Consider the following 12,801-nt stretch of genomic DNA (forward strand, 5'->3'; position numbering starts at 1 on the left):
ACTATTTTCTATGCTTCTTGACCCGACAAAAATGTACCACATATTTGGCGACTTACAAACTATCATACGAATCGTTCAATATTGGTGCCATAATTATAAGATTGATATCAACCTAACATAAAACATAATTTTTTCTAGGAAATTATGTAATCATTTTTGAGAAAGGCAAACATCCATCCATGTGTAGCTAGAGAGCTTGCGAGGATCAATTCCAGTTCTGATCTGCAAGTTAATTGGAAAACCGAAAGTAAATGGAACATAGTTGCTGGCTTTCTTAGATTCTTAGCCCTGCGAATGATGGCTGAGGAGTTCTGATGCTGTTATAGATGTATAGATAGAATAGCAATCCGGGTAGCTAAGGACCTGCCTGGGTGCTTATTTCGCCAAGATAGGTATTTTGGCATTGAGCCTCGGTTAGATGTGTTATTTGCTGTTAGGATGAGATGGATGTGTGGAGAACTCTGTAATGGAGGTATGTTTTCATTTGAGGCTTATTAAATTTTTGAATCTATTTTGATTCTTGATTCTGAAATCTATCTTGATTCTTAAGTTAATCACGAGGACTTTGAGTAAATTGAATTGTAGGAAAAAATTCTCGTTGTTGCGATCAAATAGTGGTGTAGAAGCGTCACAAGGAGGGTGCCTTCCCCTACGGGGTTGGGATGTTCCGATCAACACTTGCTTTGTTGGTATGAGGATAGTATTTTTGGTAACTAAAGATTCAGTTAAGTAATGATGCTAGTGTACAGTCTGTTTGAAGTTATATATAGGAAAAGATTTTGTGTGAAACCTTCGGTGTTAAAGGAAGGCACGGGGATTGCGCTTCTGCAAATCGGTTAATTTAATATTTGAAGGTTGTAAGTTGTGGTAGGTGGTTATGATTGGAAGAGGCCATTCGAAGGCGATAGTAGGTTATGTAAATACACTGATGGATGTCTGCCGAGGCATTTGCATCGGTGGCATCTTGACAGAGGCCAAATTGATGACTGTATTTTGTTATAAAATTTAGAAGGTTTAAAAAACAACCTTCGGTAGCCCATCAGGGCTGGGAACGGAGGGGATGATGTGGCGACAGGGATCGTCACAAAGCGGGTGTCTTCCCCTACGAGGGTCAGGATGATCCATGTTAGATTAATGAGGGGTGAGGAGATTAATTCCTTTCTTAAGGGGTTAAAATTCCTTTCTTCACTAAGCTGAATATATTACTGTACAAAAGCTTGCCAAACGAACCGAAGTATATTAAACTATAGACCAGATTTTTGCGTTAAACATTACTACTACACAGATAGGGTAACTCTTTCTGAAAGTATTGATATTTAATTCACACAGAGTAATTCCTGTAGTGAACATGATGATATTTTCGCTTTCAAGGTTGAATTTCAATTTTAAGTAGGTGGTTTTGACATGCATTGGAAAATAATTTCATTATTTACTTTGTCTAGAAAGCTTGGCATAAGATGCATGTTGTTTTTAAGAATAGTTATTTCATTCTTTTAAGTTACTTATATAACATGGCAAGTTACTTAAAACTATTTCGGTTTTAGCGCAGCTGACTCTGAAAATCAACAACTAAAGATATTTTTATGTTTTTCTTTTTTTATAAATTTACCTAGGTATAAATATTGATATGGTTTTAATTTATTTAATTTAATTTCTTATTTAAAAACTACCCTTAGGATTTAATAACACAAACAGTCGAAGAATATGTATTGTCGCATTTTAAACCGTAATGAAAAATACTAAATTGAGAAGTTTTATTTTAACTGGATTATAGATAAAATTTTTATTTATTTAATAAATTTATTCATAATAAAGTTTCAGAAAAAACTTCTGACTCATTTTAAATTAGATTTATGCAGAATAAACTTGCTGCTGAAACAGTGTATAATTTATTTTATTAAAAAAAAACATTATCGAAGCTTTCAGCGGTTGTTTAACTTTTTTTAACTTCATTTAATTAAAAATGAAATAATTTCATTATTTATTTTTTTTTTAAATCAGATCCATTTGTTTGAATTAATTGATTTCTTAAAAAGAAAAGTATTTTGTTATCCTTGTAAACAAATTTTAAGAATTCAGAAAATTGGGAATTCATTTACAATCGCTGTAGACTCCTTTCTGCAATCCTTTTTTTGTGAAGATAAAGCTCGTTATATTTTGGTAGCAAATATCCGATTTGCGTCACGTTAAAACCTTTAAATATATTACTTAGACTTTTGATTATATATTATAGAAAATCTCGTACTTTTTATTCAGAAATCACAATCAACTTTGTGTATCGTAATGTAATGAAATACGCAATCATTAATGCAGTATATGAAGTAATTTACAGTGCAACTGATTATCCAGAACCTGTCTGTAATCCTTATGAAGAAATACCCAATGACAGTTCCAGCTGTATCCCAACCATCCTTCTAATGTAACACCTTCTGAACTTAACGTCAGTAAGATACATCTTATTTCCATGAAACATCTTTTTTCCTTACACAGAACGATTCAGGAAGAATGTAACAAATTTGCAGGATATGTTCTGCTGGGGAAAATAAAAAAGAAAGTTTTAAACATAGAAAGAAAGAAGGATAAACATAGTTTCGGAAACGCTTCGTTAGTGAGCGTTTTTTGTGACCCCAAATTACGAGCTAAATTTAGTGGTTTTATATGAAATCTGACCTCAAAATTTGAAAACGAAGGTCCCAGAATTGTATTTTTATCAGTCTCTGAAAAAAATGAGGTAAAAAGCAAAAGACTGGGGTTGAAAAACACACTACTTTATTTTTGTCGTAAAATAACTTAGTTAAATATGTAATAAGCAAAAATCTTTTAAACGACTGTTTAAACAGATTTTTTTTATAGAATTTGATACTTAGTATAAGTAAATTCCACGGCGGAGGTAGATTTCACCGGTGCTAAGTAGGGGATAAAAAAGATTTCCACCTTAAAGTTAAGAAAAACTTCAAATTTACTCAATACGACAATGGTTGCATGTGAAAAAAGTTTCACATGTTTAGCATACGACAAGCCCCATCTTCTTACATGCAACATTTTGGTCTTCCCTTGCCGTAAGGGTTAGTAATATCAAAATTTTTTTCAGAAAAAGGTTTTAAGTAATGTTTAGAGAACTAACAACCACTTTAAACCGATTCGATACTCTGCTTATTAAGGGAGGTATGATTTTTTTTTGTCTTTGAAACTCAATTTTTTCAACACCCGGGCCAATGGTTGATGATATCAAAAAACTTTACTTATATAAGTTTTAGGCCCTTATTCAAAGAACAGTAGGAACTTAAAACGAATTCGATATTTTATTTAAAAAGAAAGTTACGGCGATATTTTGTTTTTTTTTTTCAAAAAAGCGTCCCCCATTTTTATCACCATGTCCGATTTTGACCATTAACGAACTCGATCTAGATTTTGGGTCGTTATATTTTATGTATAAATTTGAAAGTGATTAGCGCAAAATTACGGAAGTTTTCGTGTCCACAAGAAAATGAAATATATATATATATAAATGTATAAACTTTTGAACTGATGGTGGTTTTGAGGTCTGGGGGATGTGAAACGCGAAGATATGTCGAAAATTTGCGGAAGTTGAATCAAAGTGTCCATTACAGTAGGTAGCTTTCTTATGAAATCTACCTAACAGACATTAAATATCTTTTATCTTTACACGACATATGAAGTACTTTACAATTACTGAAAAACTACAAAAAATACATTTGTGGGACCTATTTTTTTTTCAGGTCAGATTTCATATAAAAACACTAAATTTACCCTTTAATTTGGTCCCTAAGAATTATATTTTGGTTTAATTTTGTGGAAGGTCCCAAAATCAGAGTGAAATCTTTCACAAGCTGTAACTCGAAAACGAAGCGTTTGCGAACCTATGTTTATATGATGTACTATCTCTTTTATTTTCACCAGTAGAACATGTCCTGAAAGTATGTTATATTGAGTGTAATTCACTGGTGAAAGGCTGGAAGAACTTCAACAGATCAATTAAAAAGTCAACTGGATTTCCAATAAGCACCTTTGGAAATACACTCAATAATTCCTTTATTTCTTGAATATTATCACGTTAGAACTCCTTTTTAATTAAATACTTGTTTAAATATTCAATAAATAATTATCTTTTAAATTTGAAAATAAATTCTACCTCAAGAAATTTCTTAGTTTAAATTTAAAATTAAATGCAGTTTAAATTCATTTACCAAACCGAAATACTTTTATTTAAAAAATACATTTTTAAGTTAAGTCAACATTATCCCATTGTCCTCTGAAAATACCGTTCTCATCAATATAATGTAGCCGGAATTATGTAAGCATGTTTTTCACTATTTCTTAAGTTTCTGTTCTATTAAACATCGTCTGGAGTTCTGTCTCTCCTTGATGATGGAAGTCAATTTTTTTCTAGAGAAAATAAAGGAAAATGAGTAGTTAAATATTTATATTTTGTTTCTTCATCAAGCCAAATATACTATTTATATGAGCACCCAATAATGATGAAATTAAAGGATTTACGGAAAGCCGTACAAGTTATACCCTCATACTTTTTAACATAGAGTTAGCTGTATAATATATGACATTTATCTTATTTTAAGGAAATTTTTATTACTGTCGTTTTTAATTTAGATATTTTTCATTCCTTTGTAACCATAATAAGTACTAATATAAAAATATTTTATTTAGCTATTATAATAAACATTTTTGAACTATTGTTACCTAGAAATTGAAGTGGTTACTTTGACCAAAATGTCTTCTTTTTTCATTTTCCTAATGTGTACGTTGCACTTTGTTCAAGTAATGAACAATAAGTAATCCCCCCCATTGCCAATGAGGACGATAAGTATGACATGTAAATGAGATGTAGTCTTGTACAGACTTAGGCCGACTATTCCTGAGACGTGTCAAAATATCTTGTCTAAGAAAATATAAGTGAAAGAAAAGAAGATCCTAAAAAGAATTAAAAAAACTTTATTAAACTTTTTTGAATTTTACCGGTTACCATATGTATAGGGATAAAAAATCTTCCTCTACTTTCTTACTTCTTTTACTAAATGAGACTAAGAATTATGAAGTTTTACGTCAAAATTGTTGAATAAGTTCTTAAAGACACTTAGTAAGACTTGAACTTAAGACTCGTAAATTAAAAGTAGTTTTACGCTAGTAAAAATTAATATATAAAGTTAACATTTTTCTACTTATTCTGATAAAAATTAATACTTTTAAAAAAATTACTTATTACCGAACGTTTTGATAAAAGAAAAAGGATTAAATATATACATTGTTAAGTCGTACTTTTTCTACTGAAAAACTCATTATAAATTTATTCTGCTTTATTTTCATAAGTTATATTTAATTTTTCAATCTTTTATATTGAAATCTGTCAGAAGATTACATGAAACCTTCACAAATAGAAATTATCACTTTGAAGCCAGTATCCGTAAATGATATGTGTAATATTAACTGACAAACAAATAGCTTAATCTCAGAGTTCATTTTCATGTTGCAAACAGAATCTTTGTATTAAACTGCAATATACATACTATACTATACTATATACTATACTATATATACTGCAATAAACAAATTTATACATACTGTATAAATTTATACAGTAAATTATGTATAACATTTAGACGTAAAACAGAAGAAAGATTTTTAATTGAGAACTAAATTTCACTTTATTATTTTTATTTATTTATTTATTTTTTTTTATTTCGTTGGGATCATCATTGGATCGCATTAAAAAAAATACTTTACTTTGCATTTTGTTTCCTTTCTAAAAGTACTCATCATTCTTTTACTAATCTTTCTCCCTTTCTGGGAAAATTTCTTTTCTTCCCATTTTTCCTCCTGGTTTTTCCTGAAACTGTTGAAGTTTTTTATTTTATTTTCGAAAGTATTTTGGTCCAAAATTTCTTCTTCTTTAATATATAATTCCTTTAGATTTTTTTTGATTTCGTGAAACCAGTTATTTTAAGTTTTTAATGTTGAAAGATAATTAAAGATCCTTCTCGTTAATCTGTTGTTTTCTATTCGTTTTAAGTTTCCGTAAAAGTCTAATCTTCTTTTTCTTATATAGTTGTTATTTTTTTCATATTTCTGGTAAACTTTTTATTTGATTTTAAGATATTTTTATTTTTTTTATATCTAGCCCCTAAAACTTAAAATTTTTCGTTCTTTTTTAATTATTTTTCCAATCTCGATTTTCAGACTCTCATCATTTCTACAGCATATAATCATTATCGTTAAATGATTTTTATAATTCTAAACTTTGTGTTAAAAAAGTGATTTTTTATTATATAATTATATATATTTATATATAATTATATATTTATATTATTATATATATATATATATATATATATATATATATATATATATATATATATATTAGTGGTTCATTCACCACCAGCCATATGGATAATATATGAAATCAAATTTATTATCGAATGAAAACTGTAATACCTGACCGGAATTTGAACCCGGGAACTTCCAGATAAAGCGAGAGGCTACCACTCTACCACCGTAGTGTCAACTGTAAATACACTATATTAGTTTTAAAATTAATCTTTTAAGAATATTCATTTGTTAATTCACTGCATTTTTTTTTAATCATATTTGTTTTTGTTTTGTATTTAAATTTTTCTCATCTATTACACCGAGATTAGAGAACAATTTACGTTATTTTAAATCTTTTATTTCCCGGTATATTATAAAACAAGACTTTTTACACAGCAGTTTTTCAACTTTAACAAAGTTTTTTTTTTTTTACTTTCATCTACATTACTTCCCATTTTAATTTCATTTCCCATTTTAACATAAGAGTTTTTATTTCAAAGGTTTTTTGTTATTGTTTTAAATATAGATAAAAGGTATCGATTTTTTCTGAATGCTTAATATTGATTTCAAGTTATATATATAGACCGAATGATTCAAAAAGGATTTAAATTTAAAAGTTTATAAAAATATATTTAGATAACTTACAGATTTGGGTTGAGGTTTTATTTCATAGCAAAATACGTTATGTATTGACGTATTATACGTCGGCCACCAGCGGTTTCATCAATGTTGTTAAAAATGGATATATTTTTTGGTTTCGAATGTACTCACCGTGTGTTTTGGTTTCACGATTTGCAGTTAGAAACTGTAATTCAACGTGATTTTCGTAAAGTACGATAAGGGGAGCCTCCTAATAGGCATACAATTTACTCTTGGCACCAAACCTTCGTTGAGACAGGTTGTTCTTCCAGAAAGTTCTTCTTCCAAGAGACTACCGTAAATGGTATCGTTTATTTAGACATACTTCAAAATTTTCTGATTTCTCAGTTAAGACGATGATGAACAGGATGATTTTATTATCATTAATACCGGGCACCACCTCACTACTGCCTAAAAGTCCGAAACTTTCTTCATACTAGATTCCCAGGTCGGTGTATTGGTCGTGAAGGTTCAATTGCACGTTTACATCGCTCTCCAGATTTGACCCCGCTAGATTTTTTCTTGTGGTGTTTCATTAAAGATCGGGTTAATGTACCATCTTTACCTGCTGGTATTGTTAAGCTAATACTTCGAAATAACGCTGCAGATAAAGAGGTAATGCCTGAATTGCTGGCTAGTTTCTGGAATGAAATTGACTTCAGGTGGGATATATTTCGCATTAAAAATGGAAGCCAAATCGAACCAAAGTGAATGTTCGCTTTATTTAGAAAACAAAAATAAATTTTTATATGCTTTTTAATTTGTGAAGTCGTTTTTCAATCACCCGATGTATACTATAAACATATATACGAGTATATATTCATTTAGTTAAAATAGAATTTTTCAATCGATTACAAAATTTTGTTATTTAATCATTTTTATAGGAATTATTACTCTTTTTTTTTTTCAGAATGTGAGGGCGCGAGATGGGCGCACTATGAAAGCAGTTTTCCTCAGCCTCGCGTTGGCCATACTCTCCGCCATGCCCACAGGTAAGAATGTGGTTTTTCAGAATAAAGTAATTTTTATTGCTATAAATATTTTTTATCCTTAATATTGTTATAAAAATAGACAAATTTTAGTTCTTTTTATTATTTCGTTTATTTTTAATTCGATTATTCCTCGTGATATTATAAGTTTGTATAGGAAAATATTGTAACAATAATCCGTATTCATTTTTTTATACTCGTATTTGCTGCCAAATTAATAATTGATTACTAAAAAAATATACTAATTGATTTGGAGCCCCCTTTAAAGAATTTACGAGTATATTTAAAGAAGAATTGAAAAATAATATATACACGACAAATGAACAACGGCATTCGTCAGCATTTTCTTGTTACTTTAGGAACTTTGTGTCATTTTTCTTTAATGATATAAAATTTACTTTTCTTTTTGAAAGTATTTTAATTTTTATCTAAACAAATATATACTTTTAACTGCATTAATTAAATACAGTACTTATAGTTTTTTGGTTTTTTTTAATGTGGGTAAAGATGGGAAAATCTCGTCTGCTTATAAAAAATCCATCACAAAAAAAAACTGAAAATTAATAAAATTAGGATAAGGAACATAGAAATTCGACGTTGATTACTACTGAGCGTTTGTTTTACAGAAATGCTTTTTCTTAAATACATTAATAATTATTATTATTACCTTAAGTTTATATAAATATTTAAATTAAATTAAATTTATATAATATATATCAATATGTGCTTGTAATTTTACGTCAAATTAACCCAAATTTTCCAATCAATTTTCTTGAATTTCTACATGAAAATTCTTGAAATATCTCATGATATCAGACTGTATATATTATTTTGATAAAATTACAATATTAAATAATAATGATGCAATATAAATGAAATTATTTTCAAATTATCTGTGTACATTAGGTATTTTTACATTAAAAAGATTCCTTTTTATAGCATGCACTGAATTTATTTTCAAGAAACTTTATCATCAAGCATGCAACCAGACGAGTTTCCTGTAAAATATAAAAATGAATTGTAAGTCAGTGCGTTGATACAAAGTAAGACATTAAATAAATTTTTAAAAAACGTACTAATTATCTTTAGAAACAAACATTTATGAAGTAAATTAAAAATAAAATTTGAGTTAATAATACTATTATCATCATTTAATTACATTGCTATTATTTTCCATCAAAATTTATTTTTCATCGCGTTTGCGAACATGTAATAAATAAAAAATATGAAATTCATACTTTGCAATGATACAAAAAATAAATAAATTTATTTAAAATCATCCATCTTCTAATATAATTTTTTCTTGATTTATAAGTGATCTATGAAATAATTTTTTATTTTATTTATATAAATAAAAATGTAAATGTTCGTTTGTTCAAAATCCTAAATCTCCGAAAGTTCTTCTCCGATTGCTTTGAAATTTTGACATAATTTTGCATTCGAATACGCGTTTGTTTTTATATACCTAATATTTATATACCTAAGATGTCACACCTATGACAAGTAAAAACATGTTTTTTTGAAAAACAACCCTATCTGTTGAACGTAAAAGCAACACACGCTATAATAAATATTTTAAGATTCCATTTCAGTGTTTCCAATATGTATGTCTGCTATAGACTAAAAAACTACTGGACTGATTTACGCGTGGGGATAAACGGAAAAGGGAAAGAGAGAAAAATCGAAAAAAGTAAAAGGGAAGAAGGGGAAAACGGGAAAAGAAAATCGAAAGGGGAAAGGAGAAAAAATGGGAAAGAGGGGGAAAATGAATTGGGAAGGAAATGGATCGGGGAAGAAAGGGGGAAATGGAAAGGGAAAAGGGAAAGGTTAAATTTTGTGAAGTTCCGTAATGTTCATTTTGTTAATGTTTTATCAAACTTTCAATTGTGTTCATTTAATCCATATATATACTCAAATATTTCAATAGCGAAGCATTGACGGGTTTGCTAGTTTTAAATATTACAGGACAAAGAATTTATATTCTATTTTATAAATAGAAGCATTCTTTTAACACTGTTATATTGACGAAAAAAGCATTTAATTGATTTATTAATTGGATATATTAACTTACAATAAATTTTTTAGATGTTATATTGTACAACGTAAGTTATAAAATAATAATTTGTTTCACTAGTTTTTATTAGATTACTAGTTTATCTACGCTAGATACGTATTTAATTAACTAGAGAACAATTTTTCATTGCAACAATAATTTTTTTTATCCATTTTTTCATTTTTAAACTTTTTTTAATAGATTTTGTCTTGCTTTAACGTATTCATTTCTATTCTTTTTTTATTTAAATAAAATACACTTCAATATTGTAGATATATATATCACTAGCCACACGCATATTGTTAAAAGCTGCATGCAGGGATTATAATAAGCCCGTACATATTGAAAATATATAAAAATATCAAAAGAGAAGACGTTTGAAAAAAAAAACAAATAAAATCAATACCAGGGTAAAAAAAAATCATGTAAAAAGTACCATTAAGTTAAAACGTTTGTTTGCGACAAACGGCATACGTCAGCATTTTCTTGTTAAAATAAGGAGGTTTATGTCATGTGCCATAATGTGTTAAAAATTTACTTTTCCTGTTGAAAATATTCTAAGTTTTAAAATATTTCATATGTCAAACATTTTTTTTTTTTATTTCACTTGTATTTTTGTAAAAGATTCACCAAACACACACCTTCTTACTTAATTTTTTGAACTGTATGTCGGATTAAGGTTCATTATAGTATAAATTATTCTCGTGTGAAATTTAACAATAATATTTTCTTCATAATTTTCTTTTATTTATATTCTTTTTTTTCTTAATCTTATTTTTTTATACCTTACTACCCTGTGTAAATTTTTCTTGATATATTATTCTTTTTATAATTTTTCCCCTTTTCCATCAGTATTTAGTTATTTTTTTCTTATAATTGTTCTTCATTATTTTCTTTTTCCTTTTCCTTTATATTTTTATTATTTTCCTCTTTTTTCACCTTTCGTGCTGCCCTTTTATATTAATTTTTTGTATTTATTAAACCTTTTTTCATTTTCTTTCTTTTTTTGAATCATCACCTTCATGCTTTTCATTCGTTTTTATTATTCACACCCAATTCTTCTTCGTATACCTCTACTTCTCGTCTTCTTTCTACCTCCAAATTTTTCATCTACGTCTATTCTTTTCTTATTTCGTGTTTTTATTCCTCATATTGGTTTCCTGCAGGTATCTTAATTTTCTTTGTCTATTTTTCTTTTTAATTGCACAGGAATTTTTTTCTTAATTTTGAAACTTCAGAATGAAGTAACAGATTTTTAATTATTCGTCTGAATATTTTTTTACGTATATTCAAACCTTACTTAAAAACCAAGCGGATCGATTTCAAATTTAAGTTTTGAATATACTTATTTTTTGTGGTATTATTAGTCAGTCCTGAATTGTTACATCGTAATGATATTTATCTTTTTATTAATCTGATTATTTTATCTACATTATTGCATAAAAATTGAAGAAAATCTTAGACTCATTTTAATAAAATACGTATTCCCACATCACAAAGTCTCAGCTTATGTTTAGAATAATTATGTTTACAGCCTTAATTCTTATTATTTTTATAAAGGTCTTTACCTTTTAATTTCTTTCGAACGGATTGTTTTTAAGATCAGCATTTTTTTAAGGCGTGAGATATAACCGATTTTTTTTAATACGTGAGCTAAACATTTTCCCCTAGCCAACTGCCGTTTCTAGTGTACTAGTCAATGCATTGTATTAGTTTGCATTGGTTTGCATTTTATATACAGATGTGTCATCTTATTAGTAATCGGATGATGTCATCTGGTTAGGTAGTACAACAGACCCCGTTCGCCCGTCCTGGCTAAACCAGCCGACAATTCGGTTGACAAAGACAGGTGCAAACTTTCAACTCAGTGTACCCGTATTTTTAAAAAAACTAAAACGAAAACAGTTTTAATGATTTAAAATAAAACCAATTTTTAAAAACTCACCTGAAAATAAGATCTTTTGTTACTTTACCAATTCCCAGTTTTTGAAGTCGGTAGTTAAATTAAGAAATTGTTTTATTTATAGTTTATTTCATATCATAAATACTTGTTAAATTCTCAACCGGTTCTGTATTATCAAACATTACATCATTGGTTTTTGTACGAACTTTGTTCCATATCCGAAATGATTATAGTTTAAATTAGATAATCTTAATATTTAAATTAAAAAATTGTTTTAAAAATATATACTTACTTGATTTTAGGTTAATTAAATGAAATAGGAGATTTATTTAAACATATAAGTAGTATTTAACATAAAAAATTCAAAATTCTCTAGTTTTAATCCAATACTCTGCATATTTGCGTGTCATCTATATAAACCTTCTTTTCTTTGTTTTAAACAATCGATCGATTGTCAGCTGTCGCAAACTTTAATCGGCTTCTGACCTCCTTAAATCTCTTCATCTCGGTGACTGATTAGCATATCCTATTTCGTATACTCAATCTTTTGTCATCCGCTCCAATATTTCTTCACCACTTCTTCTTCTATTATTGTTTTAATAGGGCTTTTATGTTGGAGCGTGTATCCTATCAACTCGTCCTCCATCTTATACATGAATTGTTTACCGCAGGGGTGGCTGTTCCTATTCCCCTCTTAGAATATCAATATTTTTCATCTTATCCACCCAGCGGACTATCGGAAACACCATATCTCAAACACTTCTACTGTTTTGTGCTCTCATACAAACGCTGTAAAAAACCGCAATACATAAGTTTCTTACAAAACGCCTAAATTTATTATTTTTAAATACCTAAAAATATTGTTTTATTAATTT

Source organism: Lycorma delicatula, chromosome 7 (genome assembly GCF_047948215.1).
Source record: "Lycorma delicatula isolate Av1 chromosome 7, ASM4794821v1, whole genome shotgun sequence".
Lineage (NCBI taxonomy): Eukaryota > Metazoa > Arthropoda > Insecta > Hemiptera > Fulgoridae > Lycorma > Lycorma delicatula.